Raw genomic sequence first — 21950 nt, 5'->3', positions numbered from 1 at the left:
ACGTAGGCAAGAGGGGTGCCAGGAGGGCCCGGCCCTCACCCCCCACCCCCCGAACTTTGTCCAGCCTTCCATTATCCAGGGCAACTTCTTTTCTCTTTTTTGCCATGGAAAGACTTTATTTCGAACAATTAGGCCTTGCCCCCCCCCCTGAAAAAAAATCCTGCCTACGTGCCTGCTTCAGTGTTTTCATGGTGCGTAAGCACACTTGATGGGCTTAACAGAACGGTAGGATTACGTTGCTGCCTAATATGTCTTAACAGCACTTTCAATAGCTGTTTATATCTCTTCTTTTTAGCCTTTCGCAGATCGCACAGTTCCCCAAGGTCCTGGAATGCATAGATGGCACCATGTGCAATCAAGCCTCCTAAGGACCAGGAACACGTGTGTCAGAACAGGAAATGCCTCACTCATGTACAGGCTATCTACAATGCTGAAGGTGCCATCACACAGCTGACGTCAAGGTGGCCCGGCAGCACTCACGACAGCTTTTTTGGGCCAACTGCGACCTGCGGAGGTGCTTCGAAAGAGGGGAATTGCCTGACGGCTGGTTGCTAGGTAAGTTCTTTTAAAGATATAGATGAGAAAGCTAACAGCAGCTCATGTGCACGCTTTCAGACTGCTTTTTTTTAATAGTGGCTGATTGTATTCTTCGCACACAGTGGTGTCAATTGTACTGTCATTATGAGTAACTACTGCGAACTGGTGTGTCTCTCTGTATTGTTATATTTATATATTATATATATATATAGAGAGAGAGAGAGCCGACACGCACACACCAGTTGAACCCCTTTATAAAAGATGCACGGGGAAGCAATTCTCGTTTTATATGAGTTGCCTCTTATAACCAGGGTATCACGTTTACATTTTCTTCTCAATCCCTATTTTAATGTAGGCACACTGATGTCTCTTATACCCAATTGTCTGTTACATCAATTCTCTTATAAGGAGTTCGGCTGTGTGTTTACATATAGATATATATATATATATAATATATATAGATATTATAATTATATATATAATATATATATATATATTATATACTGCTGTTTGCAACTAGCAGGGACACAGAGCATCAGTTTGAACATGACGCCTCTCAAATGCAGTAGTAGGGCAATTTGCCTGCCAGACCAGAATTTTTCGAACGTTATGCCTTGTTATTTCCGCACATACATGTTTTCATGCTATATGCGATGTCCTTAGCAGTACGCTTATTTCAACCCATCACATGTGACATGAATACACACTTGTTCCTCTGTTAAGGTGACTCTGGGTATGCCTTAGAGCCATGGCTGCTCACCCCTCTAAGGTCTGCGGCTGGCCCAGCGGAGGAACGCTATAACGCAGCCCATACCCGGACGAGGCAGGTCATTGAGCGGACCTTTGGAATTCTCAAGGGACGCTTCAGGTGCCTGCACCAATCCGGGGGTGTTCTACAGTATAGGTATCAATGTGCGCCAAAATGGAGGTGGCATGTGCGGTGCTGCACCACATGTGTGTCCGGCATGGCATTGGCCTTGACGCTACTGATGGTGAGTGTTTGTTGCTCCTGTAGTAGCCTTATTAATGTGTTAAGCAAAAGAGTACTTCGTTAGGAGAAATATTGATGACCATCAAATGCACTAGCAATTAGCAACTGCCTTGAAGCTCAGGAAAGTGATGTTGTTCAAGCTTTTAAGCTATCCACATCAGATAATTTATTCCTCATAATGAAAAGTTCATCATTAGCTCGGTCAGCTCCCACCTCACAAATTGATTCTTTAGGAAAACATCGAACTTGCTCAAACTGCTGCACATGATTTGCCAGTTTCTGTAAATTACGGCTTAGAAATTGGTACATAGCTGTACTGATAAAAACATGTGAGCTTTTGTAGCGTACCACAGTAGTGAAGGTATGAAGAGAAAAGGTCGCGCTGTACAGGAATGGAATGTTGCAACGGGGACAGTGTAGTAGATAAAACGCTTAACACTGGAACAGTATTTTCATGTATTGTCGCTTTCTCATGCAACTTTCTTTAGACTTGTGGCTTCATCATTGTCGCTTCAGGTGTGAGTGAACTTCACAGATTTTCCTGGCCGCGGCAGTCACATTTCGGGGGGAGCAATATGGTAGAGGCCCGTGTACAATGCGATGTTAGTGCACCTGAAAGAACACCAGATGGTTGAAATTTCCGTAGCACTGCACTATGGTGTCTCCCATAATCGTATCGCTCTTTTGGGGTGTAAAAACCCAAATAATAATATTATTATTGAATTTCACAGATTTATAAAATAGGGAGATTAGCAGATGTGACAGTCACCTATGTTCACATGAACAGCTTTCTATAAGCATTTTACTTTTCATATACAGTTTCCAGTTAAAGCATTGCGATTTGTTTGGCAAACTCAAGCGCACCACTTTGCACTACACAATTTCTTTGCTGTGATAGCATTTTTCTGCGTGAGAGCTTTTGTGATGCGGCGTTCATTTTAAAGTTCATTAGGCTTTGGTAGCAAAAATGGTGTAAGCATGCTTAGTCCATGCTGACAAATACTGCAGTGACGTCGTCTGTGAATGTTGCTTCAGATTAGTAAAGGCATTATTAAAGTGGGCACAAAAGATGTGCTTGTCTTTTCAGGCATGAGATTCAGGATTAGTTTGAAGTATGATATTCATAAATTGGTTAATAAATGATACGGAAGGTTTCCCTTCACAAAAAACATGTACCAGTTATGAAGTACAAGCTTGACAGTCTTCAGTCATTTTCACCTATGCAAATTGTGTAACTAGCAGTCCTTTCAAAACAGTTGTGTGCTCTATCGCAAAGTACACTCCTTATTCAGCTTCGCTTTGTTCAACGTTGCACAAGTAAACTTTTGTGAGGAAACCAGAATGTCCACATGAGTGTGCCTAGGTCTGGGTAGCGAGAGAAAACTTCCGCTAGGCTGTGTGTATTTTACTTAACGGTCATGGTTTTGATTTGGCAAAGTCAGCATCCATGCAGCAATCGCATTCGTTAACAAATGTCATGTGATGTTATTATTATTTGCCATTATAATGTTTACAGATCATTGCTTCCTCGCTTTGCAATTGAAAGAAAACAATGCATGCTGCGGTGTCTAAACTCATTTGCCTCTTTATATATGGGGGCACGCAAGAAAATGAACATTTATTTTCTGAACTGCTATTGTATTTCAGAACATGCATGCTTGAGGTGGGGGGCAGCAGTTAATTGTCACTGGGCATTCAGGTATAAGTTGTATAACAGTATAAGTTGTATGTGTATAGCAGACGTCACTGATCAATATTTCGCACACCCTTTGGCCACATTCTGAGTTGCCGTAGTTGTAGTGTTTAGCGAACCCTGGGCACTTTGAACGTTTCTATCTATCTATCTATCTATCTATCTATCTATCTATCTATCTATCTATCTATCTATCTATCTATCTATCTATCTATCTATCTATCTATCTATCTATCTGTCTATCTATCTATCTATCTATCTATCTATCTATCTATCTATCTATCTATCTATCTATCTATCTATCTATCTATCTATCTATCTATCGATCGATCGATCGATCGATCGATCCAGCCAGCCAGCCAGCCGCCTACGTCTGGGTGCTCTCGTGCTCGCTTCCTTAACTTGCTGTAGACCAAAATTGGCATGGGAGGGTATAGAAGTTTGACGAATATGACTGTCTGTCATGACATGAATAACGCGAAAATCCTGTCAGGTACATCGTCAAACCCTGTTCCTCTGGACACGGTGGCACTACCCATATACCACGGCCCGTGGTTTATGGATATGCGCCATAGGTGATTGAAAGTTTATTTCTACCCAGAATAGCAAGCACATACATCGGTCATTTAAATGCTATAGCATAAAAAAACCGACACGGGCAGCGTTCACCCCGAAGAATGCAAATAATAAAAATTAAAAATTAGGATCCCAGCAGGCATCGAACCCAAGTATTCTGCGTGGCAGTCAGGTATGCTGCCACAGAGCCACGCCAGGTCCAAAAACTGCATTGAAAAAAGACCCTATGCAAGTGCAAGGTCGGTGCAACGTGAATTTTGATTGCAGTGATGTGTATCTAATTTTATAACAAAGCAATAAACACTACATATGTACTGCTATGATCCATGGGTCATGTCGGGTCGACATCAATTGTGGTTCCAGTGTTGGCTCCGCTTTTATAGCAGTCCAATAAAAATTACATTTGTATTCCTGATTCGACAAGCTATATTGAAGCGTTACAGACCACGGAGGAATATGCTAACGAAAGTTATGTATCAAATTCACGTCATCGCGCCATCGCATGCGCTCTGTTTTGATAACACAAATGTCTGTGCTCTAATGTGAGCGCTGATACTACGTCAGACCATAAGTTACTAATTAAACGTCAGTGTAGTCGGTGTGCTTGGTAAGCCCACGTTGTGCACACAACTCCTCCATTTACAAAAACACGTCGATAGTCCAAAAATGCAGCATAGAACTACTGACTGCCTGCTTTGCATGAAACCGATTCCCACAAGGCGGGGGATCTGCCGAATTTTTATGAATAGAGAAAGAATTAAATGTTTTTACTGTTGCAGTTTTTGTACTGCATTAGTTTCCCCTATGGCATTAATTTAGGCCGTTTACAAATGTTCACATACTTTCATTTACGAAGGCCAAGAAACATGGTGCTTATGGACCGCAAACTATCTTGTGGTGTCTAGTGTTCCGCGGATCAGGGCTGCCAGGTTTGACTACTGTGCACCAGTTTGGCTTCTTTTTCGGGCAGGTGGTGGTAGAAAAGTGCCTTGGCTACTTTCATGTTCACTTGATGGGGATGAAATTATCAGTACCTTTTGCCCTCAGAGCTGCTGATGTGTCAAAGCATGGCAGCCAAGGCGTGTTTCCTGCTTCCGAAATTTAGTTCGACAGTTGCATTATGCGCAATAACATGCTTTTGGATACGTGGCAGGAATAGGGGAAAACTGCTGCATGGAGCCTCACTTTGCAGAGCAGCCTATTGAGGAACATGACTTCAGACTAATTCGAAGTTAACAGGACAATTGAAAGCGCTCCAGATCCACCCTCTGTACGCTTCAGCATTGCAGATCGGATAGCTGACGAACTTTTTGTACTCTTTCTGAGGTGTAGGTATTGACTGTGGTTTGGGTATAGCATTAACTTGCTGGGACTTTGTCAGTGTGTCATAAACTATTGTGATAGTGGCTATAATTCATGCTTATATTCCAGCAACTGCGATTTTGAGAGCACTCATTTTTATTGTAGCCACAAGGCTGTTACTGGTAGCCGTTTTAAAAAAGGTCGCGCAAGACGCGTGAAGAGTGTGTCATTTCTGCAACAGCACAAGAAGCCTCGTCAGCATGCACGAAAAACATGCTTACGTAACCAATTTATGCTTCAATTTCAGGAATTTTTGTTTTGACAGATTCCTGATGCGCCTATTTATATTTCCACCAAACTTCTGTTGTATTTAGTTGGTTAAATGAGAACGTCGTAGCAGTTCTCACGAGCGTGAGTACTTGCATCTACTTTTACTGCCCTTAGCTCAAGTGGGATATGTTTTGGCTAGTTTTGAATCGGTAAAGAATGTGGCTTCACTTTGCAAAAATAGCTGTGGGTATAACGAATGCTAATTTTCATGCACTCGGAATTTCTCAACCTCTCAATATCTAAGTACAATTGGCACTCGACAATGCCACGGTGTGTTGAAGCGTACATGAAAATAGTTTTTATGGCTAATAGTGGCAACTAGGTGATTCAGCGTTCGGTAATTTCGCTGCACCTGTGCAGATGCTGTGAGAAATATGGCTGTAAGGGTTGCTGGTGCATAACCACCTCTATTCGCCAAACCTTATCATAGTTCATGAGGCAGCATTTTCACATTTCATATGTGAAGTCTAGCCACTTGCTCGCACCATAAATGCTGTTATAAACATGCCTGTGAATTAACGTTTCAGTTGAGTTGCGCCAAAGAATGCCCATAATTAGCACATTTTCTTCTGTGCTTGAAACTTGCTACTAGCAGTGAATTGTTGTACACTCATTGCAATTGCTGTTTTGCTGCATAAGCTGTTATCAGCTCACATTTAGAGCTTTTTTCGTGTCCAGTTTACATTTGCGAAATGTCTTGCCACATGGAATTGTGTCGCTTTTTCATGCTGCTTCTTTATATATACACATAGTTATCGTTGTTCCCTAGATGACCCTATTTTCGACGAGGGCGGGGATGACCCTGAGCCACCACGCCTGCAAGAAGACACAGCAGCTGGGATTGCCGTACGTCGCCAGGTTATCGAGGCCATGCATTCATTGGCTGTGCAGACGGTATGGCAGCTAAACTTTTGCTTTTAATACACAATATATAAACACAATTTTACCGGTTCATGTTGTTGTCTCCATCTTCCTAGTCGCAGTTATTGCTTTAGTGTAGCTGGCAAAAGTTAACTGGTCACAATAGTTTGCGATCAGGGGCGTGGCAAGGGGGGGGGGTTGGGTAACTCAACCAATTCCCCTCCCCACCCGACCTTTTTCAATTTACTCGCGTATGTATACACACACACATACAAACGCAGGCACGAACATACACAAAGTATCATTGACCCCCCCCCCCCCCCCCGAAAAACTTGTCGATCACTTGTCGATGCAGACTGGTCACTTTGTACATGCCGTGCAGTCTATAAGGAAAAGAAACCATACTAGACATTTTTTTCCTTTCAGCTTTCCTCGCACAGCGTGCACTGTATTGGTGACTTACAGGCATTTGCTGTGTTAAACCACGTCATCCTATCCTTTATTGGTGCCCCGCCACGGTGGTCTAGTGGTTATGGCGTTCAACTGCTGACCCGAATGTCGCGGGATCGAATGCCGGCCGCAGCGGCTGCATTTTCGATGGAGGCGAAAATGTTTGAGGCCCGTGTACTTAGATTTAGGTGCACTTAAAGAACCCCAGGTGGTCGAAATTTCCGGAGCCCTCCACTACGGCGTCTCTCATAATCATATCGTGGTTTTGGGATGTTAAACCCCAGATATTATTATTATTATTATATTCTTTAATGGTTATATAGAACAGAGATGTGTAATTAGTATCTCCACAATATGGGGGGCGTCAGAGCCTAGAGGGTCTTAGAGTAATATAGCGAGACAATATTGCACCATCCACTGCAAGATGAGCTTTTGATTCTTTCCAAGGTGTAAAAAACAATGGGTTTGAAGTCCTCATGTTGAAAAAATCTAACACGTAATGCACACGGGCTGCCGAAATCTCTTACAAAGTGCATATATCTAAGACATAATCAAGAGAAATATCATGAACTGATAATTTTCCTGTTTTGTTGCCTTCAAATAAGTAATAAGAGTGAATAATATTGTTACGTGCACATGAGATGTTTATGGGGCATTTAATGAGCACCGAGGCACAAAAAGACCGTGGTGATCGCAGGAGCGGCGTCGTCGTTCTCTTCCTCTTCCGCTTCTCTCGATTCCCCCTGGCAGTGACACTTCGTTACAATATTATCTGAGCACATGCTCGTGACCATAGGCGTGCGCAGGGTTCCCCATCAGGGGGGGCGAAGGTTCATCGCAGCGCCCCCCCCCCTTGTAAGTCGATGTACAAGGCAGATTTTGCACCCCCCTTCTTAGGATATTAGGGGGGGCGGCCGCCCCCCCTGCCCCCCCTGTGCGCACGCCTATGCTCGTGACATTTTCACCAAACGGCAGATATTTTCTATGTGTATCGTTGCACTACATTATGTAATATGTTCAATCATGAAATGTCTGTTGGCACTACCCAAGCACAGTGGGCTCCAGTGAAATACGTTATGTAAGAGTGTGGCACCTGCACAATTTTGTTCCCTTTAGCAAGTGTTCAAACTCCTGGAATTTCATCAGGAAGCTTTCAGTTGGTCATGGAGGCATCTTATAACAATGTACACTACATTGGTATACCCTCTGCCAGTGCATGTTGCTTGTCTGTAAATAGAGGCTATGCCATTTCAACAGGTCCACATTGCACTTCTTACAGCAGTAATCCGTACTGTATGTACCTTATTTCAGAGCTCATGTACACAGCTTCAATATTTGTATGCAGCAAAGGGATAACACCAGAGGTTCTTCTTGCATGTGCCTTGCTATCAGGGTTTCCAGCTCTGGCTACATTGCGCAAATTGGGCTACTTTTTTAGGCCACTGGCGGCAGAAAAGTGCTCTTAGCTACTTCGCTCCTTGTTGGCAACTTTTTCACCCCTAGGTTAGAGCGAGAGTATCAATATCTGGTGACGTCGCAGCCGCTGGTATTCGAGTATACGGCGCCAAAACATGGCAGTCAAAGTGGGCTTCTAGCTCTACAAATCGAATTCTGCTCTTTGATTACTCAGGCAATAAACATTATTAAAAGGGATGTTGCAGTGGCCTAAGCAAGCGTAATGGTTAATGGTCGATCGTAGCAGAAGTATGAAAATACTACATGTTTATAACTTGCCAGTCAAGCAAACTCGCACGCACGCACGCACGCACGCACGCACACACACACACACACACACACACACACACACACACACACACACACACACGCAATGCTTAGAATACCTGGTTGGGACTCGCTGAAGACAGTTGCATGGGATCTCATTTTGCAGATCAGACATTGCTGAAGGCGGCTTTAAACCACAATTTCAAGTTGACAGGAATCGAAAGCACTTTGCATCTAGGGCGCTTCACATTCATCGACATTAGCCATCGGATATCTCACATTTCAAGTGAGCACTGAAAAATCGGGACACATGAGGGAAAAGTAGGATAACACAAGCGCTCACTAACAGCTGTTAGTGTACACTTGTGTTGCCGTCGTTGCCTCTTGTTTCCTGGATTTTTAATGCTCTCTTTAAAATGTCGTACCAACTCACCCACCAATCAATCCTTCTACGATATCGGACGAGCTGCTTGTATCATTTCTTAGTCTTCGGTATGGACTGAGACACTGGATTCGTGAACACGGAAGAAATTGTTTTCAAAAGTGGCTTCAATTTATGCTTCAATGCAGTTGAAGTGTCCATGCAGTACACATTTACATTTCTCCCAAAGGCTTTTGCATTCAGTCATTTAAATTTAAAAAAAAATATGGAAGTGGTTTTCACTTATGCGTGGCAACTTTTGTCTTCTTTTTCCAATTTTCTGGTCATGTTTGTCTTTTCAACCTGGCAACCCTGCTTGCTATGCTACATATACGTAACATGAATTGCTTTGCACTAAGACAAGGCTTTGAAGATTGAAGAATACGTTAGGAACTTGATTCTTACAGCTGTTTCGCTGGTAAGGCAGAGTAGTCGCGAGGCCAGAAGTACACTGAAGAGACCTGACAAATACACATATTTTGGTACACATATTGCAGGCCGTTGGAGGGTATTATTGCAAGAGAACAGTGTGCTTCTTTTTTGTGTCGTATGTGTGCACTTTACTTGCAGTATTCAAGTTTATGATGTTGCTGAGAAATAAAAGATGGGTGCTTGCAACTGCTTAGATGAAGGCGTGCATTGACAAAACGTGTTCTACAGTGTATTACAGTGTAGAAGCGTATTACAGAAAAACACAGAGATAGTTGGTTCACCCACATTAGATTCTCACATGCCAAGACATTAAACTTGTGTAAATACACAATTTGTTTTAGCATTGTGTACTCATTTTTGGTCAGCTTCTTACAGAGTCACACATTCAGTTCAACAAAGTTTTAATTCTGCTCTTCAGAATTAGGCACAAGCACGTTGCCCTCAAAACGTACATTATATTTGTACAATTTTAACTGAAGAATTCTTTCGAGGGCTCTCGCTGTCCGCCTTTGAGCCCTCAGGAGCTTCCTTTGCGTCGTAAGGACTTCCTCGAACATTTCAGACACCTCTGAAAATACAAGAGCAAAAGTTCTTAGCACCTAATTGCATCACCTGTGCACCTTCGTGAACGCCACTGCTGTAATGACCATTTGTACTTTTTCTACGTTCCAGTAACGACATGACAACGGACAGTCATCATCATGTGCTCTGTGGCTCAAGCAAGGGTGACAGATGAACAGGGACTACCAGTGACTGTGCCGGGCTCTTCAGTGCGCAAATCAGATTGAAAAGTACATCACAATGACTGGAAAACTTTCAATTGTACCGCGGCTACTGGTGTGCACGCACTTCAGGCTTTGAGCAGCATATTGTGCTGTAGTTCCTTGCACTTCAGTATGAAAATGTGTTCATTTATTGCGTACTGAAAGCAAAGTGCCCAGCACCCTTGCATTTTCCGCTCACAGAGTAGCTGCCGTGGTCGGCAATCTAAACTGCTTTCATGCTTGGTGCTGCAACCCAGTAGCTGCGAAGCCAGCACTGTGGGCCATTTTTTTTCATTTTTTACTTCGTTGCTGAAGAAGCACACGCACAGCATAAATTAACTTCTGTAAACTCTGGAGCACCTATCTCTGTGAAATACGACCCTTACTGTTTCTTATGTGCACTTTTCTCTGCTTTATCTCCTGTAGTATATTGTTATCCCGCTGCCTGCCTGTATTCCATTACAATGGAGCTCTCTGTACAACTGTTTAAGTATTTTCATGTACCATTTACCTGAGCAAGCTTCCTTGCAATGTCAATAGTTTCTCATATATGCAGTGCTTTGCTCACACTTTTGCTGACTTATTTGCAGCTGTGCAGGTAATCAACTCTACCGTGCATCTACTTGTGCTCTTTAATGCATCTGTACCATGGGTCACCCAGTAGGTGGAATAATGGCGTGCTTTAGATGCAAAGCAAGCGACTTCTAGGACGTTGTGAGGCTCAGGAGATATTTTGGTGATCGCTGCTATGACTGCACTCTGATAAGCTATGGTAGCTCCATGCAAGTGTACTTAACATTCAGTTCATGTTTTATTTCAGTGCGAGACTGATGTGCTTAACCATATTTGCTTTTTTGTGCTTATTGCTACGGGAACATATATGCTACCATATGTTGCTTATTTATTGTGTGATCCAATGTGATTGTGCCCGGCAGCAATATGTGCCTCAGGACAGTGAGACATTGTGCCGCAAAAATTGCATAATCTTGGGCATTCAGAACGCGCCAGTGCGCAACAGTTTTCGGCCACCGAAAGAAAGGGCAGCAGTGCAAGAACTGGGCACATGTGCATACTTGCGCACTGGCACACTCCCTTCAGGAGCGCTTTTGGGAGCGCCGCAGCGGTCTTCACGTATTTATATCAGCACTGAAGTAATTTGTTAATGTAATCTCCAAGATTACAACTACTAATGTTATTCAATTGGTGTGTTAGTGAAGGGTCGGTCTGCTGCGCTACACGATAGGGCTTACAGTGCTAACGAAATTTGACTCATTCAACCGTAGCAGTCTCGCGAGTGCATCAAAGTCGAGTAATTTCATCCTGTACAAATGGCTTTCATGCACTCCATATATGTATCTTTAAGCAGTCTAGCATTGATCAACTGCTCGCACTTTGCTTTATCTGGACTGCATAGGATAGATTGCTGCATTCTGTACTTTACTGTCGGGAACTTTTACCGGCAGTACTTGTTTACTCACGTCTGTTGTTCTGTGGTTGCTGCCGCCGCCGCAGAGTGCTCCTGCTCTGATGTGGCTGACCTATATTTAGAAATGACATAACTTGTATCTACAGTCGCACACAAGTCTTGTGTCATTTTACGGTCGCTAAATACATTGTTGTTGAAGTGGCATTCACTACAGTGGGATCCACCTAGTCAGACTCGAACATTCCACATTGCTTTTTAACACAATGATCATGCACAACATAGAGCCTTGTGGCCTCATGGTCATGCGTGACACACAGCCTTGCAGCCTCCCACACAATAGGATTTTCAAAAAAGTTCTTTTGAGTGGGTGGTTGCAGAGAGCTTGCACTAATGTATTTAAGGTAGTTTGAAAATCACTTAGTGCATTGCAGCAGTCAGGGCGTTCTCATCTGAAGGTAATGTAAATTTACTGCATTCAAATATTATACAGTTATGTTTAAGCTTATGTGCATTTTTGTTCTTTAAGAGCCCATCTAAGAACTGCGTCTCAACTAGAAGAGTCCGGTAGTTTCGAAATTAACGTGCTGCAAATTATTTTCAAGCTTGCCAGACCAACTTGCCCAAGCGTCGGCTTTATGCTGCATTCATTTCAAGTATCCAAGAGTATTTGAAAATAACGCTGATGCACATCTGTGTCGTTTCATTAAGTGAACAGTTACTTTCGCTTTCCTTTGGTCACATAAAATTTACAGAATTCTGATGTATTTTTTTCTCAGTTTGACATTCCTGTACATGTTCACTTTCTCAAGTATGTTTGCTGTTGTGCAAAAATTACTTTCACCCGATGCATAAAACGTACGCATGAAGACAAGATGTGTCATTTTACTTCGTGAAGTCGCGAGCAAATGTTTGCACACCGCAACCGCGAAAAATTAGTTCTAGCACATCTCAATACAATGTACATTGCTTTCACGGAACAGTGAGATATGGGCACTTAAGGCAGATGGCTTCATTTCACCAAGCATGTCCATGCTTCAAGCATTAAATAGCTTGTCGACAAAATTTGTTCCCCAAACTTTTGCTCATGACAGCACACACCTGTACATATGTGTTGTTTACTACTCACTATTCTTGTATGTGTTGGCAGTTACTGGTAGGGGCACAGACGTAGCCAATCCGAATAAGCAACCTTTGTGTTAACTCTTGTTAGGTCTACCTCATGTGGTTTAAAAAGGAACTAATGATTCCAGCTGCCGTATGCTTACCAGGGGCACCCTGGCTTTCTTGGTCGCCTGACCTGTACAAATGCAGAAAATGTTTTTCATTTATGGAGTGCCACGTCTTGAGTTATTGCGCCTTACCCAGCAGCAGAAGGGACAGCCCTGTGGGTTCATAGGTGCCTGCAGTATAGAAATGTATGAATCTCAAGGGCATGCAATGCAAGTCACATTAGGTAAAGAAGCCAGTTCAATCGAAACTATTTATTTTTGCTATGCCGCTGCTTGGGAAAATACGCTTTATATACTCGTAGGTTTCAGCAAGCAATGACAGACAGTGCAATACAAAACCACACAATGTAATACAAAGGGAATGTTGCAGGACTGATGTTTCGGAAAATAGATTTCTCTTTGTGAGGACAGCTGAAATTGGAGAATTTCAAAACATTTTCACCCTAGTTTCTTACCTCTCTTTGTTACGCATTGGGTACCTTCATTATATTAAAACACGTCATAAGTTAAACACTTTCATTGGCCATTTCGACTGTCACAGTAGTATTCGATTTACTGCACACCATTTTTCTTGCAAAGCTAATTCCCTTGATGCAGCAGTACCACTTGAAAGATGGAAAGTAAATACAACGACGTACATACAGCCAGCAGACCATAACGAATACCTAGTTTACATTAGCCAACAGCAGCTAAAAGTATCTGTCAGACAGGAAATAGCCTGCGGCCCTGAAAAGTGATTGTGAAAGGTTGCCTTGAGTGGCGTTTCTTGTTCAATATTGCACCAACGCACGCAACTCTCTATTTTCTTTGGGGCTTTCGGCTTATTCAAAGGAAAAGTAGGCACACTGAACAGCGCACTGGAGCACTTTAACAACTCTTATAGAGAACCTTCCAATGTTCGTATATGCACACACCACCAACAATATAGGGGTCTGTCTTGTACTGTCGAATTTTAGGGAATAAAGGTTCATTGTGTATGGGCACTTTCTAAATCTCACAGAATGTGGTGTATAATTATTTGTGAGTATTTTTACATATTGCAATAAATGTGGATCTTCACTGCTTACCTTCTAAAATTTGTTTATTTTAACATTACAAAAGGATGCATAATATCGCTGTGGTTCATGCATACGTACATGAAGAAACATCTCAGTATGTTTAGGAATATTCATTTCTCTTGTTCATTGCTCTGTGCCTTACTTTGTGTCTGTTAACTCAGCCCTATTAGTATTGACCTGTGAGTACTATATTTTCCTTTCATTTATTTACGCCTTCTATCGCATGAATGCTTAAATAAAAATTGGAGAAGCGCGGTTGCAATGCAGCACCCTTTTCTTGTGTGCGTTTTTCACTGGCCATATTCACTTAATATTATGCGCAAGCACACAGTTAGCTGCAGTGCCCGTTTCATTATTTGTTCTAGCAAAACTCGCCAATATTGGACAATGTGCTACTGACCTTCCTCCAGTCCATCTTGTAGCATATCAGTTTCTGGTCGGCTGGGTCTGAAAAATATGCCACATTATTTTTGTAATACTTCGTATTTCAAACAGCCTTCTGACAGTTATTTTCACCCTGCTCTGAAGAGCTCTGCGGTGGCCTCACCATCTGGCTGCTGTTCAGCTAACAAGAGAACAACAGCACATAATTGAATGGGGATTAACTCATGTAGAAGCACAGCATGCGAAGTTAGCATTCGTGTAAGAGCAAATAGAATCCTTGTACACAATTGGGCTTGAAGACTGTATAGTTTCGGCAAACTAAGTGAGTTGCCCCTGCGCTTTGGAAATTCAAATGACAGGTAGTCATCATTGGCAGTGTATTTCTGTTGCCAAGGTAAATGAATTTCAGGTCACCTTTTAAATTTAACTTAAATCATCCATATAATATGTGCCTTTGCATCCATGCCTTATACAAAGAGTGCAGGCCTGTTTGTAACATAAGGTGCACTGTTGTGCTCTATAACGTGTCCGCACAGATAATATCACTGCCACACTATGAAAACATCTGAGTCATCCTATGAAATTTTAGTGACCGCCCAGTTAATCTGACTATACGCCTGCTAATTCTGAATGTAGTGGCTCAACCAGTGATTTAATGCGCACAGAAATGTGCAATAAAATATATAGGATGGCCTAAGTTTAAGCATGATGTTTATCTCGTTGTGTGTCGCCTACAGGCTCCGTCTGGCATCATCCTCACACGCAACTGCTGTTACCACGAGCACATGGAGCAAGCACTGCCAGCGACTTCTTGTGTCAAGGGTGTCTTCACCTAGTGTTCTAGATTACTCGACCGGCACCCCGCACAGTTGTCTTGCTACTCTTTGTCAGAGGCATATTTGTTCTGCTGTTTTTCCAAAACACAAAAGAAAAAGTTAAAAAAAAATTCTGAGGATGTCACACACCTAGAATAGCTTTTTCGAAAAATCAAGCCATATTGAACTCCGAGAATTATGTCCATCAGCCCTTTAGACCGACAAGAAGCGAACAAAAATTTCGCCCTCGAATTTCTCTAGCTAGCTTTGTGAATAAAGCATTTGGTTGCTCGGTGCTGACACGAAAGTCGCGGGTTTGATCCTGTCCTTGGCGGTCACATATAGGTGGCAGCTTAGTGATATCGGTGTAATGTGCGATGTCAGCTCACGTTAAAAGAACCGCAGGTGGTGGAAATTTCCCGAGCCTACAGCTACGGCGTGGCTCATAAGCATGCAGCGGTTTTCGTTTGTTTTCTTCATGAGATCATAAACCAAATGTCCATGACAGAGGTCTCTTTTAGGGGCGAAGCTCCTTAAGGCGGCACCCGTTCGTCCCTCGTAGTCGTAGTCGTAGTAGTAGTGCGTAACCAGCCTTACGCTTTGACCTCCAAGGTGGTGCCGGTGGGAGATTTTTCCTGTGCGTTGTTGAACAATAAAAAATTCGCAGCGTGCGCGTTAACTAAAAGCCGAATTCTTCTGTCTCTCATTCCCCATTAGCAGCCATTGGCATGTTCCAGTAGGAAACGTTAGTAGAAGTAGAAGTGTAAGTGTTAGCTAAAAGCCGACTTCTTCTGTCTCTCATTCCCATTAGCAGCCATTGTTTACCTCCAAGGTAGTGCCTGGTGAGATTCCTCCTGTGCGTGATTAAACAATAAAAATTTTGTTCAAAACGCCGTTGATTGATGAAATAAACCAACGAAGGACGCCAGATGTTTTGTAAAAGCAAAACGAAAGAACGCCAGATGTTTCTAAAGCAAAACGAAAAGACGCCAGCTGCTTAACGAAAGACGGCAGATGTTTTCTAAAGCAATGGTTTTCTAAACAATGAAAATTCACAGCGTACATGTAAAATTAAAGTGAGCTGCAAGTCGTCATAACTCATCGAACCTTTAGTATAAACGCGCCCGATCTCACGTCGGTGATGATGTACTGGGCAGAATTCACGGAAGATTCACGGTTTACCGACGAACCTCCGCAGCTTCGCCCACTCATCATCATTCACTCCGTGGATATGCTGTGATTTTTTTACAATTGTTATGGTATTGGCAGTGATCATGTGCATTGCCCTGAATTTGCTCTGTTCTCTTTTTTTACAGCGAAAGCTGTTATGAGATCATTTCAACGGCCGTTTTTGGCGCCGTAGTTGACCGCCGCCGCCGCCGCCGCCGCCGGTGTCCGTAACCACTATCGCACGAAATAAGAAAATAAAGGAAATAAGAAAAAAATCCCAGGATGGCAGGAGGTTCGAACCCGGGCCCTCTGCGCGGGAGCCCAGTGTTCTACCTCGGGTCCATGCCGGTGCTTGAAACTGCTTTGCAAAAAGATCCTATACAGGCTTCATGTCGGGAAGGAACCACATTAACATATGTAATGTAGTTTGGTAGAAGAGTAAAATAACAACCAGGCGCCATACAAACGCGAATTCTGTAACCGGGCGTCACACAATGCAAATTGCGCAACGAGTGGGTTGTTCAGTGCTTCCAACCCATTACAAAGGCCTCTGCGATAATTCTTCATCGTCATCAGCCACAGCCTCAACAAAGTGCACATAATGGCTTACAGGTGTTTAGCGAGTACCATGGTTCTCCGCAGAATGACGAAAAATTGCATAGTGGCTGCTTCCCTACTTCACAAAAATTATGATGATTTATAGCGTAGTGGGTTCCTGGCAAGTGCACTTCTATTGGTTGCCAAGGAAGCCCATAAGGCTTCCATGATCCGTTTCCTCGGGCTCTCAATAAAGTTAATTCCTTCTCTCTCTCGCTCTCCGTTTCTCCGGTTAACGTATGTTATAAAGCATGTTGGGACAGTTAAATCACGACCGGGCGTCACACAATATGAAATACGTAACTAGTGGGTCGTTTAAAGCTTCCAACCCATTACAGAGGGCTCAGCCATAATTCTTCATCGTAATCATCCACCGCAATAACTAAGTGCACATAATGCCTCACAGACGGTACCTTGCTTCTCCGCAGAATAACGAATAATGTCGGGGTGGGTGCTTCCCACCTTCCCAAAAATTATGATTTGTGGCGTAGTGGGTACGTTCCTAATGTACTTGTATTAGTAGCCACAAGAGAGTTTTTTTTCGAAATTCTGCCCTTAAGCATAATATTTATTCAGAAATACACATAAATTTGCTTCGTGTATGAAGTCCAGTAACGAGCGGTGGTGAGGTCCACTAATCCAGCGGTCAAGGTGGGGTGGTCGGCCAGGCCTGAGGCCTGTTGCACGTAGATGACGACGACGGCTTAATTGTAGACCCGTGCATGTCCACAATAAGTGTGAGTTTATAACGGACTCTAGAAATGCCGCTCTTCGAGCTTTCGCTGTGACTGTGCTGCACTTTCCGCGCAGGCCTGGCGTTTTTTTCCATTTTTTTCTTACCGAAGAACACATTTACTGCTAGCTTGTTGATGTTGTATATAGGTTCCGTGGGCGTCTGCAGAGGGGTGCAAAAGGGGCACTTGCACAACACCCAAGCAACAGCAATGCTCTGACACGCCCCGTCCCCACTTCGATACAACTCGGGTTTCCACCCCGCAAGGCAAAATCCTGGAGACGCCCATGATTGGTTCTGTTTTTTGTATATGCACGCTGTTGCACCTTGTGTCATCCTTTCTTTTCACTATTTTTGTGTGCAGTTCACCTAATACTCCTTTGCTTGTATGTTTTTTTTCTAAATTTTTCTCGTACTATAGCTACCCAGCTTATTGCTGCCACTGCCTGAAAGCTTGGGGATATTGAAACTGCCTTGTATTTTTTACCCTTCTGTTCAGCACTAGCTGCTGTGTAGAGTGCTGTTAGTATAAATCAACCATTATTATGTCAACTTTTCGCAATAGCGACATACGTGCATCTGCGCCTTCCCTAGACCGCCGTGCAAGCGCACAATGTAGCTGTAGTATATACAGGCATGCGTTGTGTTCGCATTCATACCTGAACTCGGGGCACCAATGTCCAAGCCGCCAGACACGCCGAATACCGCTTCCGGATCAAGTGTACTTGCGACCCGGGCCTCAAATTCATCCAGAGGGGCCACGTCCTCTGGACCGCCTCCCGAGGTCGCTCTGCTGCGGCGAACCGCAGCAGCTGTTGGAGAGCCAATAATGAGTGCCGTACGTGTTTCTGCAGCAGTTTTCTGTCGCACACTTATAAGATTATAAACCAGCGGACCCAACTCATCCCGGATACGCAACAAGAACTACTGCACGTCTTAGTAAACAAAATACAATTATACTGCGTTAATTTAAGTTTGACCGCCACCGATGCCTTAAGGTACAGCTAAAGCATGGCACACGAGCTCATTTCTTTCCTTCCACTTCGCATACCCTGCTGATGTAGCTTATAAGGATCGGTGTTACATTGTTTAGGCTCAAGGGCGCGGGCTCCATTCCTGGCCACGGCAGAAGTATTGTGATAGGGACGCGCTGAAAGAACACCAGGGCACGTTAAAGAACCGCTGGTGATCAAAATTCATCCGCTCACCGTCACTACGGCGTGACATGTAATCATGTTGTTTTGGCGCGAAACGCTGCAACTGGTTATATCGCTCACGTGCATGTTTGCGGTTGTCGTGGGCTATGAATCAAACCAGCGACCGCGTTACACAATGCCATAGCCGCCGGGCCGCCACAGTTGATATGTAAAGAATATATCGATATTGCCAGGATTTATATCAGTCGTTCGGCAATGAATATTTGCGTAGGTTTTTGCTGCGCTTACGCTGAAATACGCCTACAGATTTAAGACCTCAAAAGAGTGCCTTTCTCACTGCACGTGCTCTTCAGGGCACTGTATATTGCCCAATAAATTACGGAAAAGGCTCTCACCTCGTGCCTTGGCGGCGCTCTTCACGTCGCACCATTTGTTCTTGACCTCGGCGGGCGTTCTAACAATACCCGACACAGCGAATAAATTAGCTGTGATAGTGTCCCAGGCCCTCTGTTTGGCCTGGGACCCTCGGGGACCCTCGCCTCGGCCTTCTATGGCTCGACGGTGCTCCTCGTGGCCATCGACGAGGGCGGCCAACTCTCCCTGCGTAAAGTTCGGCTGGCGCGCTCGCTTCGGAGGGTTCGCCGACATCTTGTCTGAGCGTAAATGTCAAGAGTAACTGGGCCCGCATGAAAATTGGGCTTCAGGCGTGGGCGCGCACGCGATAACCGCTGGCCAATCCATTGTCGATATACCCTCTTTCTCTCGAAATACACTTATCACTATACGTCCGGCGAAACGTCATCACAAAAAGCACTGCCCCTAAAGGAAAGAAAACGCCGCATAAATTTCTGATTGCATGTACGCTAAACAAAAAAATGGCATTCGGTTTGCGTTAATTAGCTATAAGCACATGCTTTGGAAACAATCACTTAGTATGATATTAAAGTGCATATCGCAATAATTAACATACCGAAGGTGCACGGCGCGGTTTGAGGTGTACCTCTAAAAAAATGCTCGCGACCATTCTTTTTATTATTTTTCGTGCGCTGCTGTGTTAGCATATGACATCGCGCTCAGACCTCCTTGCTTTGACTGCTGCTGTATAAAGCTGAGCAGCTTTCCTGTCGTGTAAAAGGCCGCAATGATGCTTCGCACTAACATTGTTTAAGCGAAATGCAACTTTTTACGCCCAGCTACAAGCAGTCTCACGTGAATAAATCTAGTGTGCTCGAATTCGCCCGACAATAATCTTTAATGCAGTGCACCCCCACAAAGGTGCATTTATAATGGTGGACGTAGGGCGCGTTAGAGTCACCTCTCCACACCTTCACTGTCTTAGTTTAAATGACGTTTTCTTGCAGCGCCGTTCGCCTACACTTGGCGATAGTGCACGGATCTTTCCTTCACGTCACCGAACCTGAGTTACTTTTTTAAGAGCGCGTGGCTGTGGTGAAAACATTTATTGGGCTTTAAGAGTGAGAAGAAATTTGCAGAGACCAACAGGTAAGGAATTGGTCTTTGCAAATACCAGGTTGAGGTCCCTAGCGCGGGACTCCAGTGGCGGTGGCCGCCACCCAGGCGGGGCCTGTAAGTCATGGCAGCGAAGCTGTGTTGCCTCACAGTCCACCCGAGTTGGGTTGAAGATGGGAGGAATGGCCGTGTTGGAGGGGCAGGCCCACACCATGTATAGGTGTCTGCAGACACAACACCGCAATGCGGACTGCTGCCACTAAAGGAGGGGTCGAAGTGTTTGAGAGCTGCCGGGCACTGCCGCGCATTGATGAGAGGGCGTAGTAAGAGCCTCTCATCCGCCTTAATTCCTTTGCATGGGTGGTGGTAAAGGCGATGACTATCTTGATAGTATTCTGAAATATCTGTGAAGGTAGAGGCGAGATTAAAATCATGTTCTTGATCGGGTGTGGTGAAGAAAACCTCTCATAGGCGCTCGTCCTTCCTTGTTGGCCGTCGTTGTAGGCGCCTGTATCGCGCGCCACTAGCCACGCGACGTTTTTTGCTGAGGCGGGCTGCATCACTGTGGAAGCGTCGCCACCGAAAGAAAGTGAAGATTAAAAAATTAAAAAGAAACAACAAACAAAAAATAAACAAAAAAGTGGGAAAGGTACAAATAACAAGACGCGTACACGATAAATATAACAAAAATGTTAAACAGAAGATGAAAATTAACGAAGAATAAATGAAATATTAAAAAATGAAAATAACACATTCTAAATGTACGCACATAGGAGCCACTCATAGCTGCACTGTAATGTCGCAGTGAGTGGCATCGTAATCGTTGCTTTACACACACACACACACACACACACACACATATATATATATATATATATATATATATATATATATATATATATATATATATATATATATATATATATATATGTACGTACGGTCATTGATGAAACACCCACGCTTGGCTTCGCGCAATACCCCAGGACGTCTGCTGTAACGCGGCAGCGCGTAAGCGCTGTAGCAGACGCCCGGAACAGGAAGCTGAGATGCAGCGACAATACATTCGCTATCATCGTATACCCTCGATGCTAGACGCTTCGCGTGCTGCCTTGCTATCACCTGCGCGCACTTCTTTCATTCCTTGTCGTTTCATCGGCTTTGGCGTTGCCTCCTTGCCCTCAAAAGTGGCGAGTAAGTTAAATTTGTACCATTGCTATCGTAATCCCTCGAGATACGAGAATTCTTGGCTGAGAAATTGCGCAGGCAAGAGAAAGCTTTGTGAATTCGGCCCCAGAAGTTTCATTGCTCGAAGGAGGAAGCCCTCTTGGGTTGAGGCCTTCTGATCACATGCCACGGACGACCACGATAATGCCCGGCCTGTCCTTATATCATGGTGGCCGTGGAGGCCGCGAGTGTTGGCTCGCCATCAGTTATGACGTAAGCAATCACGCAGCCCCTAATTATAGTGCCTTGAATACCCTTAGTATATTCTAGGCACAACACCCTAGTGCAGATCCCGCCGATTGATGATAGCTGGGGACAAGAATATGTATGCTTGCAGTGGATGTGGGTGCGAGTAAAAATAACCTAGTCTATAGACATTTTCAGAGGAGAGGAAACGCTGCTGAGAGGAAACAAAGGCGGACGTGAAAACCTCAGAAGTAAATTTTTTTAGGGTCACGTCTATTTAGCGCAGCCCAGAGAGGGTTATGGCGGTGCCCGGGAATGTAAAAAGGTGTATTGCGGAATACAGGTTGTGAACTGGCCATGCGCACGCCCGAAGAACATGGTCGCACCGCAGAAAGCGGTAGCCGTCCACGTGGAATCGATCA

General features: G+C 44.0%; 1 pseudogene; it reads left to right on the top strand.

Annotated features, from left to right (window-relative positions):
* The window catches only part of LOC125759974 (putative nuclease HARBI1), a 19493-nt pseudogene extending 8750 nt beyond the window's left edge, over positions 1-10743 (top strand).
* Positions 10744-21950: the final 11207 nt, after the last annotated feature.

The sequence above is a fragment of the Rhipicephalus sanguineus genome, chromosome 9 (genome assembly GCF_013339695.2).
Source record: "Rhipicephalus sanguineus isolate Rsan-2018 chromosome 9, BIME_Rsan_1.4, whole genome shotgun sequence".
NCBI lineage: Eukaryota > Metazoa > Arthropoda > Arachnida > Ixodida > Ixodidae > Rhipicephalus > Rhipicephalus sanguineus.
The sequence above is the reverse complement of the archived record's forward strand: the minus strand, read 5'-3'. Positions and strand labels throughout refer to the sequence as shown.